The 19,866-nt window shown below is 40.4% G+C and overlaps 1 protein-coding gene across 2 annotated transcripts in view; it reads right to left on the bottom strand.

Moving 5' to 3' along the window:
* Positions 1–19,866, bottom strand: part of malt3 (MALT paracaspase 3) — a 135,453-nt gene that overhangs the window by 22,642 nt on the left and 92,945 nt on the right. The gene's annotated exons all lie outside the window — the stretch shown is intronic.

Here is a 19,866-nt window from a genome sequence, read left to right as displayed (position 1 = left end):
ACAGTCAAAAATTTTCCCAATGGTAATCGCTTTGTTTTTACGCCATTTTGGCTTACAAATGTTTCTGTAGGAATGCTCTATTGTTTTGAAAAGCAGGGCATACCTGCACTAACATTGTTTAATGTACCAAGTGTTGTTTTGTGTCTTTCCCATTGCTGTTTCCCCGTCTATGAAATAAAGATAATCCTTTATTTGTTTAACCTGTGTCTGGACTCATTCCTCTGTGAACCCACTGACCCAGATTTGATCACAAGTAGCAATAAACCCAATACAATTCAGCAGAAGTGGGAAGGAATGTGTGGGAGCTTGTAAAGCTGCAGAGAGGTCAGATGGGGCTGGGATGGTCATGGGGATGATCCAGTCAATGATTGAGAAGACTGACGAAAGAATATCGGTGTTACCAGATGCAGAGTAGGTGGATATGCCCACCAGGTCAGAACTGGGCATACAATTTACAACCAGAGTGGGGAAAAAGAAGAAAACACATGGGCTTTTTATTTTGCAGATGTTGAATGAAAAGATCATTCTCTCTCATACACGTCAGTTCGTGCATCACTGATGGCTTGGAACTCGACCTCTGAGCAAATGCAAGCTTTGTTTGTACATTGCAATTCAACTACTAAGATTTGTATCTAGCTTGTTTATCGATTAAACAGCTTCCAACTCTTTCAGAATATTAGTTGAATCACACAGAATGCTTTAGTCTATGATCTGACAGACAAATACTAAAATAGATGAAAGCAAAAGAACATGCACTTGGACAGGTACCACCAGGACAGGTGCTTTCACCTATTTTAGTATTTGTCTGTCAGATCATATAGATCGTCCCTCGTGGACTTGTTATGTGCAGGGTTCCAGAACTCCAAAGGAAATGGGCCAGTGACAATTTTTCTCAAGCAAAATATCTCAGTAACAATTGGGCCTAGAGCAGTGATACTCAACCTTTTTCATTCAGATACCCCCTTAAGCAATCCCTTACTAATCCCAGAGCACCTATGGCACAGGGAATACATACGGTATGTGACTGGAAAGGAAAGGTTTGAAAACCACTGCTGTTGGATGTGGGACTCAGTCTGTTCCTCTGCCACTGGATCCTTGACTCCCTCATCGGCAGACTCTAATCGGCCGCACCTCCTCCTTCATGCTTCGTCTGCTTCCTTGTTCCCTATTCATCCATGAGTGTGCAGTAAAGTTTAGGCCCAACTCAATCTAAAAAGTGATGTTGGCCCAACAACTGGAAATGACAAGTCAGAATTCAGGATGGGGGAATCGATAACCTTGTGGCCTCAGGAGAATTTAAACTCGGAAAATACAATAGTTCTAAATAATCCCTCCAAGGGAACTTTCACACCTATTTGGAGGTGAAGACATCCCAAACATCACTGCAGGAAACTGAAATGGATGCAGAGTTGGTCAGAAAAGTGGCTGTGAAGACCATGGCCAACTGTTCTAAACACATGCCATCTGGACCAGCTGCCTTCCATACATTCACCCTACTCAGCGAGGCCCAAAACATCAGATGGAAAGTGAGAGAGACAGTTCATCAGGTGGAAGATCCACTTTGAAGGGGACCTCCTGGTGCACAGCTGGAAGGGGGCGTAGTGCTAGGTGGTTTGTGCACCGGGGGGGTCCAAGGAGTGGAAATGCTCTTCGATCTTTAGTTTGCCACATACATCCAAGAAAGCAGAATGGGGAAGAGAAGGAGAATGGGGAGTAGGCTAGCAGAAACCAGACAAGTTGATGCCATCCATGTGGCCTTCTGTACATCAGAGATGCTGGATGCAGACTGGGAGATCGCTTCACTGAGCTCTTTGGCTCTGTCCGCATCAATGACAGAGATCAATGGCCTTGCATCTTGTTAAACCAAGACCACCCTCAAATTGGAACAGTGACACCTACTTTTCTGTCTGGGCACTCTCCAACTGGATGGCATTAACTATTTAAAGTAGACTATTTGACCTGCTGAATGTCTCCAGTGTTGAATTTTTATTTTAGATCCGGAGCAGTGGGAAAGGTCACATGACCCTCCCCAATCCACTCCCAACTGGTTCCAGGTGGCGAGGTCACATGACCCTCCCCAATCCACCCTCCCAACTGGTTCCAGGTGGCGAGGTCACATGACCCTCCCCAATCCACCCTCCCAACTGGTTCCAGGTGGTGAGGTCACATGACCCTCCCCAATCCACTCTCCCAACTGGTTCCAGGTGGTGAGGTCACATGACCCTCCCCAATCCACCCTCCCAACTGGTTCCAGGTGGCGAGGTCACATGACCCTCCCCAATCCACTCTCCCAACTGGTTCCAGGTGGTGAGGTCACATGACCCTCCCCAATCCACTCTCCCAACTGGTTCCAGGTGGCGAGGTCACATGACCCTCCCCAATCCACTCTCCCAACTGGTTCCAGGTGGTGAGGTCACATGACCCTCCCCAATTCACTCTTCCAGGAGGTAAGTAAGAATGGAGGGGGACACAAATTACTTCAGTTACTTGCATGCACTCCATCTATCCCAGCTGTTGATAATAATTGGAACAACTTGGTCCAAATTCCCTGAAATGAGGAATGATATCATTCTGTGTGACTTTGATGGGGGAAATTGAGCTGTGGTTGCAATGGTGACATGAGACAGGAAGATCCAAGTCAAATTTTCTAAGTGATGTGAAACGACCCCAAAATAGTCAGATAGTCATGCTTCACCCATTGCAAAATCCTGGCAAAAATGTTTGCAATTGAAGTCGCATGTCTCCAGGCTTGGGTAGAAACACAACGCTGGAGAAACGCAGCTGGTCAAGCAGTGTACTTTATGTAAGTAACAATAACAGCACCTGAATACGCCTGGGATTGTCTGATCTCGGAAGCTAAGCAGGCTCAGGCCTTGTGAATTCTTGGAGGGGAGACCGCCTGGGAAAGCCAGGTGCTGTAAAGGGCGCTGGACAAAGTGGCGATAAAAGTTAAAGAATTTCATATGTGATTCATTCTAAATGTAGTATTAAGTGACAATCATGGAACCTTTACCTTTTACATAACTGACATTTCGGGCTTGATCCCATCCTCAAAGTGTGGAAAAATATTGGCAGTCGCCCGATATTTGCTGGGGGTGGGGGGGGGTTTAAATCAGTGATTTAAACTGTTATAGAATCAATGGATTAATCCAACTATTAAAGATCTCAAAAACAGTTTCAAAAAAAAAGGAAACTTAGCTGGTGTAAAATTACAATCATTTTTCAGGACTGAGGTTAATCAGTAACAAAATCTTGGTTTAAAGGAGAGTGATCCTGCAACAACTGATTTTGCTTGTGCCAAACGGCCAGCTCTGTTCTCATTCTGCTTACTTGGTAGTGATAACCAATGCTTTTAATCTGCCCAACTGGATACCCTTCTTGCTTTGAAAGAGATGATGAGAAATTCACTTTTCAGTGCAGGAGAACTCAAAAACGTTTATTGCACAGTGTAAGCCATCTGCTGGATCGCATGCAATAACTGCACATTATTTCTTGCATATTATGGTCTGTGGACACTCAACAGCTCCTCACTTGGTGCAGCATCGACTGCATTTCCTAAGAAGACTGAAGCGGGCAAGGCTACCGACCACCATCGTGGCAACCTTCTACAGGAACTCGACTGAGAACATGCCGGCCGGCTACATCACAGTGGGGTACGGAGAAATGGATCGGACGTCAATCCACAGGATTATAAGAGTGGCAGAGAAGATCACTGGGGTCTCCCTCCCTCTATTAACATGATCTACTGGGATCGTTGTCTGAAGAAGGCGTGAAAAATCATTAGCCCCTTTTCCACTGGCCGTGTCCCGGGATAGGAAGCCCTTTGTGCCATTTTCACTGGGCCACCCTTAACTGAGACACTAATTGCTTTTGCACTGAACACACTCATCCCCTGGGATCAGGGTGTTCAACCTTCAACTGGAAACGGGTGACTTTCTGCTGTTCTTTTTCCACTGGTCTTATCAGTACGCCGGAGTGAAATGATGTAATTTGACACCAGCATTCGGACAGTATTCCTTTTTCATTAGATCCTGTCCCAGTGAATTCCCAGTTGATTCCTGGGACAGGGTGCCAGTGGAAAAAGGGTTAGCGCGGCCCCTTCTGTCCTGCACACAGCGTCTTTCGACTGCTCCTTTCAGGGAAGAGATCCAGGAGGATCAGAGCCAGTACCACCAGGCTGAGGAACAGCTTCTTCCCTCGGGAAGTGAGGATGCTGAACGACCAAAGGAACAGCTCGCACTAACCATCCAAGACTCTCATATTGCCGAAACGATATTTATTTATTTCTATATATGAATACTCGTCCTGCTTGCATATTGTTTGTCTGTTTGTGTGTTATGTTTGGTTGTGTGTCTGCGTGTTTTGCACCAAGGACTGGAGAACGCAGTTTCGTTGGGTTGTACTTGGTCAATCAGATGACGATAAACTTGTCTTGATTTATAATCCCTGGCAGTGCCACACCCCCCCACCCCCGAGAGCAAGAGCTTATTAATCAGCGCAGCTAAATCTGTTTAAACCCTCAGAGCCTTTGATCTTGATCAGCAGTTAAAAGGCTGCAAGTACTTTTCCATATTTCTGACTTGCATCAAGCGGCTTGTCCATTGCAGAGGGAGCTGTCAATGGGCGAGAGGCCAGGTGGCTCAAGTTTCATCATCTGAAAGCAGTGTATATTTCAGGCAAATTAGGTCATTGCTTATGCAGGTAATTGCTTACGTAGATCCAGCCACAAAGAGGAGTCAATTACCAGACAGACCTTTTAAAATGGTAAAATTATCCAGGAGGCTGAAAGGGTTGTTGTTAATCAACAATACCATGCATCAATGAAGAAGCGGCTTACATTTATCTCTCCGCAACACTGACTCTGTACTCTTTATCAATGGCCTGAAGATTTTTTGGAAGTTGTGAATTCAAGATCCACTCCAGAGATTTGAGAGATAATCTTACGATTATCAGAATAAATGTTAAGTGGAGAACATGGAACAATACAGCAAGTACAGGGCCTTTGGCCCTCGATGTTTTGCTGACCCATGTATCCCTTACTTTAAAAAAAGTATTAAACCCACCCTATCCCAGAAGCCTCTATTTTTCTTTCATCCGTGAGTCTGTCTAAACCTCTTAAATGCCCCCAATGTTTTGGCCTCCACCACCATCCCCAGCAAGACATTCCAGACACCCACAACTCTGTAAATAAAACTTACCCCTGGTGTCTCCCCTAAACTTCCCTCCATTAACTTTGTACGTATGTCCCCTGGTGTTGTTGATCTGTCCTGGGAAACAGAAACTCTATCAATGCCTCTCGTAATCGTGAAGACCTCTTTCTAGCTCCAAAGAGAAAAGTCCAAGCTCTCCTTGCCTCATAAGACTTGTTTCCCAATCCAGGCAACATCCTGGTAAATCTCCTCTGCACCCTCTCCGTAGCTTCCACATCCTTCCGATAATGGGGTGACCAGAACAGAACACAATTCTCTAAGTCCGGACTTACCAACAATTTGTAGAGTTGCAACATGCCCTCTCTACTCTTGAATTCAATCCCCCTATTAATGAAGCCCGGCATCCCATAGGCCTTAACTATTCTATCAAACTGTGCGGCGACCTTGAAGGATGCGTGGATTTGCACCCCAAAGTCCCTCAGTTCATCCACACTCTTAAGTACTCCACCATTAATCCTGTACTCGGCCTTCTGGTTAGTCCTTCCAAAGTGCATCACCTCATACTTGAAGTATCCCGTAAAAGAGATGTAAAAATAAATCCTAAGCAAGAAACGACCATCAATTCTGGTTAATAGTGATACTCCCAAACAACAACATATAATTTACCAGTTACTTGATTGGTGTCTATGGGAGCTAGCAGTGTATTAAACACAAATGGCTGAGGAACAGCTTCTTCCCACGGGCAGTGAGAATGATGAACAACCCAAGGAACAGCTGATGGTAACTGTCCGAGACTCTCATATTCATGAAACAACATTTATTTATTTGTATATATGAATACTTGTCCCACCTATGTATTGTGTGTTATGTCTAGTTATGTGTCTGTGTTTTGCACTGAGGACTGGAGAACACTGTTTCGTTGTGTTGTATTTGTGCAGTCAGATGCCAATACACCTTACTTGATAAACAGTTGCTAGAGATCCTTTACTACACTTCACTCCAATAGGCTCAAATGTGCTTTAGATACCCCAAGAAAAAAGTGACATCTATGATCGAGAATTGTATAACGTAATTCAAGACGAAAGAGGTGGCAATTCTCGTTCAAACGCTATGAAAGAAGATTGATAACTATGAAGGTAGTGTCCTCATCTCCACCTGTAATGTGCTCAGCCATGATAGACCCAGATTAATTCTCTATTCATGAGTCTAATATAGTTTCACCTTTACCAATACATTAAATTCTTATTACCCGTATAGAAACATTGGTTTCTACTACTGAGGTCCCCAATACATCACCCAAACATAAATGTGTCTCAGTGTTCCAAAAGTATAAACACATCAAAATATTTAATACCAAAAAAAATGTTAATGAATGTATTGAAAATTACAAGCAGTGATGGTTTTGAAACCGAAAGCTACAGCTACACTCTCTTACAACAATGTAGAGCAGGAAATTACTTGACAAATTATCTGAAAGCTCAAGAATGCTGGAGGAACTCAGCTGAAGAAGGGCTCAGGCCCAAAACGTTGGCTATTTGGCTTTACCTCGTGTGGACGCAGTGAGACTGGTGGAGATCCTCCAGCATTTCTGTGTTTTTACTGCAATCACAGCATCTGCAGACTTCTGTGATTCACACAAAGATCTGGAAAGTGATCAATGTACATCGATAGATTGCACAGGACAATTTTTTTAAAAGGTTTGCTTCCTAAAACAAAATTGGATTATGACAGACAACTTCTAGCTGAACACAAAGGTAATGTCAGATTTGCTGTATCACAGAGAAAGTTGGAGAAACATTAGATTAACTCTTATTGAATTTAGCAAGTTTAATCGCATAACGACGCTGACACATTGCGCCAGTTAAACTGACCTAAAAATGTTTTGCCGCTGATTTTCGTTTGTACTCAGCATCTGATGCCTCTCATGTCAGTGTCCAATAACAGTGTCCAATTGCCCTGATACCACTTTTCCATGGTCCCAATGTCCTGGTGAAACCTTTCACCATGTTCGTCACTGACTGCACCAAGATTAGTAGGGAGGAAGTCCAAGTTTAAATGCAGAAAATGAATTTTTAAAAAAATATTTTTTTATTTTTCACACTATGAACCATATCAACCAAAATATGTAAAAAGGTTTCTCATTAAATTTACACAGTGGCCTTTTCTCGCTTTTTTTCCCCCATATACCCACCCCCCTCCAAAACCCATATTCAACACATACAATATAATAAAACCATAAAACAATATCTTCACACAAAGGAAAATGAACAAGAAAAATGCATCATCTATTTATTACAAACTGAATCTAGTTGTTTTGTCGTCTTATAATTTTCATTCTCATTCGAGGGGATGGAGGTTGTAGGCAAGCCCTCTCTGATATGTTCCATGTACGGTTCCCAAATTTGTTCGAATACTGTGACTTTATTTTTTAAATTATATGTTATTTTTTCCAATGGAATATATTTATTCATTTCCATGTACCATTGCTGCATTCTCAGGCTCTCTTTCATTTTCCAAGTTGATATTATACATTTTTTTCTATCACTAAGGCTATCATAATGAATTTTTTTGGACTTTATCCAATTTGAGGCCTAATTCTCTACTACTTATGTTACTTAAAAGAAATATCTCTGGTTTTTTTGGTATGTTATTTTTTGTAATTTTATTTAGTATCTGATTTAGTTCTTCCCAAAACTTATTCACTTTCGTACATGCTCAAGTTGCATGTAATGTTGTTCCCATTTCCTTCTTACAGCGAAAACATCTATCCGATAATGTTGAATCCCATTTTTTTAATTTTTGAGGAGTGAGATATATATAACCTGTGTAACCAATTATACTGTATCATGCGTAACCTTGTGTTTATTGTAATCTTCATAGTTCCAGAACATAACTTTTCCCAAACTTCATTTTTATCTTTGTTTAGATCCTTTTCCCACTTCTGCTTAGGTTTATAGTTTATTTCATTTTCCTTCTCTTGCAGCTTAATGTACATGTTGGTTATAAATCTTTTAATTATCATTGTGTCTGTAATCACATATTCAAAGCTGCTTCTTTCAGGAAATCTCAAGCTGTTTCCCAATTTATCCTTTAAATAAGCTTTCATTTGATGATATGCAAACATTGTACCATGAGTTATTCCATATTTGTACTTCAACTGTTCAAATATTAATAAATTATTTCCCAAAAAACAGTTTTCTATTCTTTTGATTCCTTTTCTCTCCCATTCTCTAAAGGAAAGGTTGTCTATTGTAAAAGGGATTAGTGGATTTTGCGTCAATGGTAATTTTGGTATAAGATCATTTGTTTTTTCCTTTCTAAGTGGATCTTCTTCCATATATTAAGTAAATGATGCAGAACTGGTGAGTTCTTATATTGCACCAGCTTTTCATCCCACTTATGAAGTATATGTTCCGGTACCTTCTCCCCTATTTTATCTAGTTCTCTCTTAGTCCAGTCTGGTTTTTCCCTTGTCTGGTAAAAATCTGATAAATACTTTAATTGTGCGGCTGTATAATTTTTAAAATTTGGTAACTGCAAAGCACCTTGATTATTTCCTCTCTGCTAATTTATACAATGCTACCCTCGGTTTCCTCCCTGTCCACAAGAATTTCCTTATTATTTCCTTTAGTTCATTAAAGAATTTTTCTGTTAAAGTAATTGGTAATGTTTGAAATAAGCATTGTATCCTGGGAAGACATTCATTTTAATGCAGTTCACCCTCCCTATCAACATTAGTGGTAATTCTTTCCAATGTTCTAAGTCTTCCTGCAATTTCTTTATTAGTGGCTGATAATTTAGTTTGTACAAGTGGCTGAAGTTATTATCTAACCTGATCCCAAGGTATTGGATTGTTTGTACTAGCCATTTAAATGGTGATTCTTTTTTAAACTTTGTATAATCTGCGTTACTCATTGGCATCACTTCACTTTTATTTGCATTGATGTTGTACCCCGATATTTCTCCATATTCCTTCAATTTCTTATGTAATTCTTTTACTGATACCTCTGGTTCTGTTAGGTATACTATGATGTCATCTGCAAATAAGCTGATTTTATACTCCTTTTTTTATCCCTTTTATTTTATTTTCTATTCTTATCAATTCTGCCAAAGGTTCTATTGCTAAGGCGAACAGTGAGGGGGATAGTGGACATCCCTGTCTAGTTGACCTACTTAATTTAAAGTGACTCGATACATATCCATTTATTGCTACCACCTTCGCCAACGGTCCATTATATAATGCTTTAATCCAATTTATATATTTTTTCTGGTAGATTGAACTTCTGTAATACTTTAAATAAGTAGTTCCACTCTACTCTGTCAAAGGCTTTTTCTGCATCTGGAGTAACAGCCACTGTTGGTTTCTTATTTTCTTGAACTGCATGGATTAGATTAATAAACTTACAGGCATTGTCCGCTGTCTGTCTTAATAAATCCAGTCTTGTTTTACTATTTTAGGTACACAATCGGCCAATCTGTTAGCTAATAATTTCGCTATTATCTTATAGTCTGAGTTAAGTAGAGATATTGGTCTATATGATGCTGGTGTTAATGGGTCCTTCCCCGTCTTTGGTATTACTGTAATTATTGCTGTCTTACATGAATCTGGCAAGTTTTGTGTTTCTTCTATCTGGTTCATTACTTCCAGGAGAGGAGGAATTAATAACTCTTTAAATGTTTTATAAAGTTTTATTTAAATCCATCCTCTCCTGGTGTTTTATTGTTCGGCAGCGTTTTTAATATATCCTGTACTTCCTCTATTTCAAATGGTTTTATTAATTTGTTTTGTTCCTCTTCTTGCAATTTCGGCAGTTCAATTTTAGCTAAAAATTCCTCTATTTTATCATCTTTCCCCTCGTTCTTAGTTTGATACAATTGGTCATAAAATTCCTTAAAGTTCTCATTAATCTCCATTGGATTATATGTAATTTGTTTGTCCTTTGTCCTTGATGTCAGTATCGTTCTTTTAGTTTGTTCTGTTTTAAGTTGCCAGGCTAATATTTTGTTTTTTCTCCTAGTTCATAATAGTTTTGCTTTATTTTCATTGTTTTTCTCCTCCTTGTGCGTTTGTAATGTTTCATATTTTTTTTTGTCCGCCAATTCTCTCCTTTTCATTATATCATCCCTTTTTACTAATTTCTTTTCTATACATGCTATTTCCCTTTCCAACTACTCTATTTCCTGATTGTAATCCTTTTTCATCTTAGTCACATAACTTATTATCTGCCCTCTAATGAAGGCTTTCATTGTGTCCCATAATATAAATTTGTCTTTCACTGATTCTGTATTTATTTCAAAATATGTTTTAATTTGGAATTAAGTAAACTCCCTAAATTCTTGTCTTTTAAGTAGCATGGAGTTTAACCTCCATCTATATGTTCTTGGTGGGATGTCCTCCAGTTCTATTGCTAATAACAGGGGTGAATGATCTGATAGTAGTCTAGCTTTATACTCAGTTTTCCTAACTCTCCCTTGAATATGGGCTGACAACAAAAACATATCAATCCTTGAGTAAGTTTCGTGCCTACTCGAATAATATGAATATTCCTTCTCTCTTGGGCACTGCCTCCTCCATATATCCATAAGTTTCATTTCCTGCATTGATTTAACCATAAATTTGGCTACTTTATTCTTTTTACTTGTCTTTTGTCCAGTTTTATCCAACATTGGATCCAAATTAAGGTTAAAATTCCCTCCTATCAATATATTTCCTTGTGCATCTGCAATCGTCAAAAAATATCCTGCATAAACTTTTGAAACTCCTCGTTAGGTGCGTATATATTGAGCAAATTCCAAAATTCTGAGTATATCTGACACTTTATCATTGCATATCTCCCTGCTGGATCCATTATTTCCTCCTCTATTTTGATTGGTACATTTTTGTTAACTAGTATGGCTACACCTCTAGCTTTTGAATTATAGGATGCTGCCTTTACGTGTCCTACCCAGTCTCTCTTTAGTTTGTTCTGCTTCAGTTAGATGTGTTTCCTGCACAAATGCTATATCTATTTTTTCCTTCAATAAATTTAGTAGCCTCTTCCTTTTAATTTGGTTATGTATTCCATTAATGTTTATAGACATATAGTTCAACATGGCCTCTTATATCTTGCATACACCTCTTTTCCACCTCTTTGCCACCTTCATCCCCTTTTCCCCATTTTCATTTCTTAGTTTTCTCTTATTACACTCAATATACGACAACACATTTAAGACATAAAGTACCCCCGCAGTTCCCAAATCCACTAATACCTTAACCCCAAAAGTTCCTCCCTCTCTGAGTTGCCCCTTATCCCTTGACGGGCAACCACAACTCCCATTTTCAATTGGATTGCGATCTTGTTCGCAGCGTCAACTGATTTTGCAGTGACGGTTATTCCCCCTCTCCCCAGCCTTCTCCAGAAAACACTTTTTTTAACACCTATAACAAAGCTCTCTTTTTTCTCCCTTTACTCCCTTCCTTCCCTTCTCTTTTCCCTCTTTAGTTCTTTACATATACATTTTTTTATATCATATATATTATATCATATATATCATATATATTATATATTATATTTTATTTATATTTTATTTATATTTTATTTATATTATATTTATATTATATTTATATTATATTTATATTATATTTATATTATATTTATATTATATTTATATTATATTTATATTATATTTATATTATATTTATATTATATTTATATTTATATTTTATATATAATATATAATATATATAAATATATATATACTTTATCACTGTTCTTCATTCTTTTTACATCTCTTCTCCTGTCTTGCAAACGATCTGCGAATTCTTGCGCTTTCTCTGGATCTGAGAACAGTCTATTTTGCTCCCCGGGTATAAATATTTTAAGCATGGCTGGATGTCTTAACATGAATTTGTAACCTTTTTTCCATAAAATTGATTTCGTTGTATTAAACTCCTTCTTCCTCTTTAAGAGTTCAAAACTTGTCTGGGTAAAAAAAAAATATTTTTTGACCCTTGTATTCCAATGGTTTATTACCTTCTCTAACTTTATTCCTTGCCCATTCCAGTATATTTTCTCTTGTTGTGTATCTCAAAATTTTTACTAAGATGGATCTTGGTTTTTGATGTGCCTGTGGTTTGGGAGCTCGTGCTCTGTGTGCCCTTTCTATTTCCATTTCTTCCTGCATTTCTGTCGTTCCCAGGACCTGCGGGATCCATCCCTTTATAAATTCCTTCAGGTCTGTGCCTTCTTCACCCTCCTTCAGGCCCACTATTTTTTGTTGTTTCGCCTACTATAATTTTCCAACATATCAATTTTCTGAGATAACAATTCTTATGTTTAATTTTTTTGTCACTTTCTTCCAATTTTTCTCTTAAGTCATTCACTTCCATTTCTATAGCCCTTTCCCGCTCTTCCACATTCTCTACTCTTTTCCCAATTTCTGTCATGACCAGTTCTAACCTTTGCATTTTATCTTCTGTTCTTTTCATTTTCCTTTTAATTGCACTAAATTCTAATAACAACCATTCTTTTAGTGATCTCATTTGTTCTTCAAAAAAGACTTTATCTATGTTCTGTTCATCAGTTTTACGTTTTCTCTGTCCATTAGTTTTATCTTCTATTTCTCTGAAGATCTTGGTGGTCTTCCTCTTCTTCTGTGTCGGTACCTGTGTTTGTGTCTTCTTCTTCTCTTCTTTGTGTCTGTCTTTTCTGTTTTCTCTGATGAGCTGCTTGTGTCTCTTTGTCGGGCCTCTTCTTGCTGGGCCTCTTGTTGCTGGTCCTCCCCTCTTGGGCTGCTCATCTGTTGTGCTTCCTGACATTGGTCTTGTCGGTCATCCCTCTATCTCCCACATCTGTTTCATCGCTCCCTCTTCTGCTGTCTTCCCTGTTCTCCAGCTCTGGTGTCGGGCATCCCTCAGCTGTTTGCACTTTGATAGCCCGCTCCTCTTCCCCCTCCCACCAGTGTCCTCTTTCTCCTTTGATTGTGTACTGCGCACTTTTGTTTGGTTCCGAGAATCATTTTTGTAGTCCACTGGCTGGTGAGTCGCAACTCTGCAGGGCAGGCACAGACCTTGACTGTCGGGCACTCCTTGTCACCACAGCGCTTTGTTCCTTCGTGCAGGTAAGGCCTTCTTCTTTCTTCTCTGGTGACTTTTCTACTTTTTTTCCAGTTGTTCTTACTTTCTCCTTCTTGGAAGCCATCTTTTTTCTCTTCTCTGTATCTTTATCTTCTCTTGTATTTTATTTTTGTTATACTTTGCTTTTTCCTATTACTGGAGAGGGCTGGTTTTCCCGACTGGCCACTACTCCATCACGTGACTCCTCGAAAATTAATTTTCAATGACGTATTGCACTTTATGGTTTTGTTTGCTTGAAGTAGACTTAAAATATGACAGAAAATCATAAAAATTGGTTACCATCATATTGGACGACCCTCGAAACGTAAAAAAAAAATCACCTTAAAATCAGGGTTGTCCTTTCAACCAGGTCTAAAATCCAAACCTTGTTGACCAAGTCTTAACGCAGCTGCCATCTTCCTGCCAGCTCTGACGCAATCTTGCGCATGCACCGTTAGTTATCAGCGAAGTCTCAGCACTCCTCCACGGGGTCCATCCGCCCAGTCTGACTGCTCTCAGTACTCTCTGTACAGGCTTTAAACGGCCCATTTCAGGATCTGTCAATGGTTTATTTTAAAATATCCAAATAAAATGTAAATCTTTAATGATCATTTGTTATTAAAATATTGTGATTTGCTTTTAACAGCATCCACTGGGCAACGGTAAGTTCCAGATTTGGGGGTCATCTTATACAAAGGGTATTGCTCAAAACCAAAATTTAGGTGGAAATTATAGTGACGTTCTATAAATTCTATAATATGGCATATTCGGTATATCTAAAAAACGGTATGTGATAGGAATACTTTAAAGTGATTTTCATGGCCAGCAACTTAAAATCCATAAAGTAGACCCCAAAGTGTTCAGGAAGCAAAATTTTCATTGTTCAGTGTTATTTTAAAACATTTGAAATGGGCCTGGGGCCAACTATGAGTTCCTGCGTCTGAGAACCACAGATCAGTGGATCACGAGGACTGAGTGTCCTCTGTTGTAGCTTAGACTCTCAATTGGATGACTCCCCAGCAACTGCCCCAATGGGCAGGTTGATTCCAGAGATGACCAGGTTAGCATACAGGAAAAGATTGAGTCATCTGGGACTATACTTGCTAGAATTTAGAAGAATGAGAGGGGATCTTATAGAAGCATATAAAATTATGAAGGGCATAGATAAGATAGTAGTAGGTAAGTTGTTTCTGTTGGTGGGGGTGACCAGAACTAGGGGACATAGCCTCAAGATTCGGGGGAGTAGATTTAGGATGGAGATAAGGAGGAACTGCTTTTCCCAGAGGATGGTGAATCTGTGGAATTTGCTGCCCATTCAAGCAATAGAGGTGACCTCAGTAAATATACTTAAAACAAGATTGGATAGATTTTTGCATAGTAGAGGGATTAAGGGATATGGGGGAAAGACAGGTAGGTGGAGAAAAGCCTATAATCAGATCAGCGATTGAATGGTGGTGCAGGCTCGATGGGCCAAATGGCCAACTGCTCCTATTTCTTCATCACAGGATGTTTAAAAAAAAATCAGATTTTCAATCAAGAGATAAGGTATGGGGGACCCTTGATGGTGATCGCATGAAAGATCCCTTTTTAATACCACCATTGTACTGAAAACCGCAAACAAAGGAGTTCAGCAACGAATCAGCTTTTTAGCTGATTTATGTAACATTATGAAAAATCTCACTTGAAAATTTAACCAGAGTTCAAATTTCTTGGTCAAAATGATCTTAATTGTTGACCTATATGTGGAGTTTGCTGGTGTAATATCCTCGGTGATGTAAATATTTGTTTAAAACATTTTCCTAGAGGACTATTCAAATGTGCTTGCTTTTGCAATGCTTTGCTTTTACACTCTTGCCATTTGGCCCATCATTTGTCCAAACAATAGTGTGGCTTATAGCGTTCATGAAGAAAGCACGTCAGTGCCTCTACTTCCTCAGGAGTTTGCGGAGGTTTGGTATGACATCAGAAATCCTGGAAAATTTCTACAGATGTCTAGTGGAAAGTGTGCTGACCGGCTGCATCACGGACTGGTATGGGGACACCATTACCCCTGAGCGTAAAGCCCTCTGCAAGGTAGTGGACACAGCCCAGGACATCACAGGGAAAACCCTCCCTACTATAGAGAGCATCTACAGGGAACGCTGCCGTCGGAGGGCAGCAGCAATCATCAAGGATCCACACCACCCAGCACTTGCTCTGTTCTCACTGCTGCCATCAGGAAAGAGGTCTCGGTGCCACAAGACTCGCACCGCCAGGTTAAGGAACAGCTGCTTTTCCTCCACCATCAGACTCAACAACAAACTCAATCGGGGACTCATTTAAGGACTCTTATGCACTTTTTTTCCCTCTCTCTATTGCACAGTTGTTTACATTTCTTTATTTGAGTACGTGTATGTTTTGTACATTTTTTTTGTACAGCTAATAGATGGTCATTCTGCTTGGCCCGCAGGAAAAAGAACCTCAGGGTTAAATGTGGGATCATGTATGTACTCTGACAATAAATCTGAAACTGACGTTAGGATGTCACAGCAACTTAAGAGGCCCTTTTTCACTGGCATTCCAGTTAATTGGCTGTGCAGCGTCCTGGGATGAGCAGCCCTTTGTGCCGTTTCCCCTGGGCCACCCTTAACTGGGACACTAATTGCTTTTCCATTGAACACACTCATCCCCGGGGATCGGGGTTCAGAGTGACATGGTTTAAACCGCATGATTCAGGCTACTCCGTTCACCTTGACCAAGTGCTCAAGCCCGAAATGCTGGTTATATATGTCTGCCTCCTATGAACGCGGTGGGACCCTGCTGAGTTCTTCCAGCACTTTTGTATATTTACTACAGATTTTCATGTTTCATGACATGATTCTGTCCACCAATTTCTCAAAAAGGTGTTTCACTCTCATTGAATACTCAGGATGCCATGGCGTTCCTTTGACTGCAGAATGGATACATACCAAACCCTTCACAAAATTATGTCTTGTGCACAGCAGTCCAAGTTTCCTTTCATAAGTTGATGTACCTATCAGCCAGGAGTTTTAATCACTGAAAATCAACAATTGCATGTGCAGTGTCAATGTCTTCAGGTTTGAATTCTAGATACCAATGAACCCTTAAATCTATTTGTACATAATCTGATGTTCCGAAGAAGGATAGAGTACTGTTCTAAGAAAAACATTCCCCACATTAATCCTTTGTCAGTTTTATTAGTCCAAACAATTAGCATGTCAAAATTATCTGTGATAATCTTACGACACACCTGTGATAGTTCCCCATTTATGCTTTGGGTTAAGAAGCAGCATCCTAGGGGAAGGGCGAAGCAAAACCTGTACAAACCTCACGAACAATGGACATCACTGATGGTACTTTCTCAGGTCCTCTGTTTTGCCACCTGGCAACTCGGTCACTGTGTTGACAGCTGAAATTCTAAGGCTGTTCTTTACTGCCTCCTGCCATGGCTGGGTTTCACTACTGCTCTGTTTTTATTAGTAAGTTGTCTATTTATAACAGGAGTAGGTAAGTTGTGGAGACAAAGGAGGAAAAACCCAACCCCAACCAACCAATTTTCCCCTGCAACCGTGTCTGCCTGTCCTGCATCGGACTTGTCAGCCACAAACGAGCCTGCAGCTGACGTGGACATTTACCCCCTCCATAAATCTTCATCCGCAAAGCCAAAGAAAAGAGGTAAGTTGTTTCCGTTGTTGGGGGTGACCAGAACTAGGGGACATAACCTTTTTTTAAAAAAAAAACCACACCCCAATAATTCCTCTTTGTGTGTGCAGTAAAATCCCCGGTATCCAGAATTCAAGCAACCGGCAAAAACAAAATTGAGGAAATACATATTTAAAAAAATTAAATAAAAAATAAAAATGTAAAAAGTTTACAATTGTGAAAGCAACCCCGTGGTGAAGATGGGAGCAAACATTCTACCAGAGGAGCGCCCCAGCTGTGCCCTGCCCACACCAGCTGTTGAAATAAAGTTGTGGATGAATAAAATGGCATCTCCCAAAGTGTCTCCCTATCCTTCAGTAAGAATCTTTGTCTTGATTAGTATTAAGTATATTAGTAAGGCTTTATCTGTAAACTGGGGTGGGGGGGAAGAGGGAGGGAGGGTTAATTATGATGGCGGCACAGTTAATGTAGTGGTCAGTGCAGCGCTGTTACAGTGCCAGTGACCGGGGTTCAAATTTAAATTTTGTTATGTTACAGGAATTACCTGATTAAAGTGAACTTTACATAATTGAGGACTATAATGATTTTTTTCAAATTACAATTTGCACTGTCTTTTGTTTTTTTTAAACTGTTTATACTTAATGTTGAGTCTCAAGCAACCAGAAGATATACATTTCTGCCATTCGTGGTCCCCTTAGGTGCTGGACACCAGGGAATTTTACTGGTTCATGAAGCCCTCTGTCTAAACTGTGGCCACCCTTGGAAAAACCCAACCCCAACCAACCAATTTTCCCTTGCAACCACTGCAACCGTGCCTGCCTGTCCCGCATTGGACTTGTCAGTTACCAACGAGCCTGCAGCAGACGTGGACATACCCCTCCATAAATCTTCATCCGTGAAGCCAAGCCAAAGAAGAAAGAAAAAACTGTGGCCTATTCCAGGATCACCCAGGATGACAAAACGGATTCTCTATTGTGCACTGTTCTCTGAAACCCCCACTTGCCTGTCCTCTCTGCCCTCACCTCCCATAAAACAGGAAAGAAGACCATGGACTTTCCATTCATTGCAGAATACCAATGCGTTCATCTTCTCTTAGAGATATAATACTTAAGTGGTCGGTTCAAAGTCAAGGTTCCTTTTATGTCACGTAATAAATCACAAAAATGTAACGTTCATGATATACTTCAACATTTGTCAATGTAAGGCAAATAAAGAGTCATCCCTAACAATAAGAGAAAGAGAGTCCATTCAGAGACAGATTCATCTCCAGTGTTCCCGTAACCTCTGCAGCTGTACAGACTCATCTGTCATCCACTGGCTACCCGAGATCTAGGTCCAAACCTCCAAACCTTCAGCGCCCAAGGCCCTTCTTGCCCTCAGCACCTTCTCGAGTCCTGGTTAAGATACTTGGTTCCCAGGAGCCACACACCAGCAGCCTGCAGCCGGTGTAGGTCCCTTGACCATTGAAAATTAATTTTATGCATTCGCTCTTGGACTTCTGATCTCGGTGCAGTCAGTGACAAACACGGTGAAAGGTTTCACCGGGACATTGTGACTGGAAAAGCGGTATCAGAGTAACTAATCCATCAGTGCCGGCCAACTGACATGAGAGGCATCAGATGCTGAGTACAAACGAAAATCAGCCGCAAAACATTTTTAGGTCAGTTGAACCGACGCAATGTGTCAGCGTCATTATGTGATTAAACATGCTAAATTCAATAAGAGTTAATTTAATGTTTCTCCAATTTCCTCCGTGATACAGCAAATCTGAAATTACCTTTGTGCTCAACTTGAAACTGTCTATGACAATCTGCAATTATTTTTCAGAAAGCAAACCTTTTGAAAAGATTTGTGGCCTAGTTGGGATTCAGGGGCAGCAGTTTAATCTTTCAGTGTCAAGGCTGTCCTTTGCTGGAGAACTTTAATCCCCTTCCCTTGTTGGATTTCAACATCACTTTGCCACTTTTCAGCTTCAGCCTGAGTGTGGCCTTGATCTTGCTGCATGTGGGTGGGGACCCAGCACATTTTTCAGAGGAACTATGAAAAGAACTAAATTCGATGGAAACATCAGTGAAGATCTCCACCTTTGATCTCCTTAATGGGAACATAGGAAGTCGGAACAGGAGTAGGCCAAAAATGGCCCATCGAGCCTGCTCCGCCATTCAATATGATCATGGCTGATCTAATTTATGACCTAACTCCACTTACCTGCCTTCTCCCCATATCCCCTAATTCCTCTATCATGTAAAAATTTATCTAACCGAATTTTAAATATGTTTAATGAGGCCGCCTCAACCACTTCCCTGGTGAGAGAATTCCAAACATTCACTACTCTCTGGGAAAAACTTTTTTTCTCATCTCTGTCCTAAATCTACTCCCCCGAATCTTGAGACTGTGTCCTCTCGTTTTAGTTTCCAAAGCCAGTATATCCTTCCTCCAATATGGAGACCAGAACTGGACACAGTACTCCAGGTGCGGTCTCACCAGTACCTTGTACAGTTGCAACATTACCTCCCTACTCCTGAATTCAATTCCTCTCGCGATGAAGGCCAACATTCCATTTGCCTTCTTAATAACCTGCTGCACCTGCAACCTAACTTTTTGCGATTCATGCACAAGCCCTCCCAAGTCCCTCTGCACAACAGCATGCTGTAGTTTTTCACCCTTTAAATAATATTCAGCTCTTTTATTTTTCTTGCCAAAGTGGATAACCTCACACTGACTAACATTGTACTCCATCTGCCAGACCTTTGCCCACTCATCCAGCTTAACTCTATCCCTCTGCAGACTCTCCACATCCTCATTATAATTTGCTCTTCCACTCAATTTGGTGTCATCCGCAAACTTGGCTACACCACATTTTGTTCTCTCCTCCAAGTCATCAAGGTAAATGATGAACAGTTGTGGGCCTAACACTGACCCCTGCAGCACCCCATTTACCACTCTCTGCCAACCTGA

This window comes from Narcine bancroftii, chromosome 11 (genome assembly GCF_036971445.1).
Source record: "Narcine bancroftii isolate sNarBan1 chromosome 11, sNarBan1.hap1, whole genome shotgun sequence".
Taxonomy (NCBI): domain Eukaryota; kingdom Metazoa; phylum Chordata; class Chondrichthyes; order Torpediniformes; family Narcinidae; genus Narcine; species Narcine bancroftii.
This window is presented reverse-complemented; position numbering and strand designations above follow the sequence as displayed.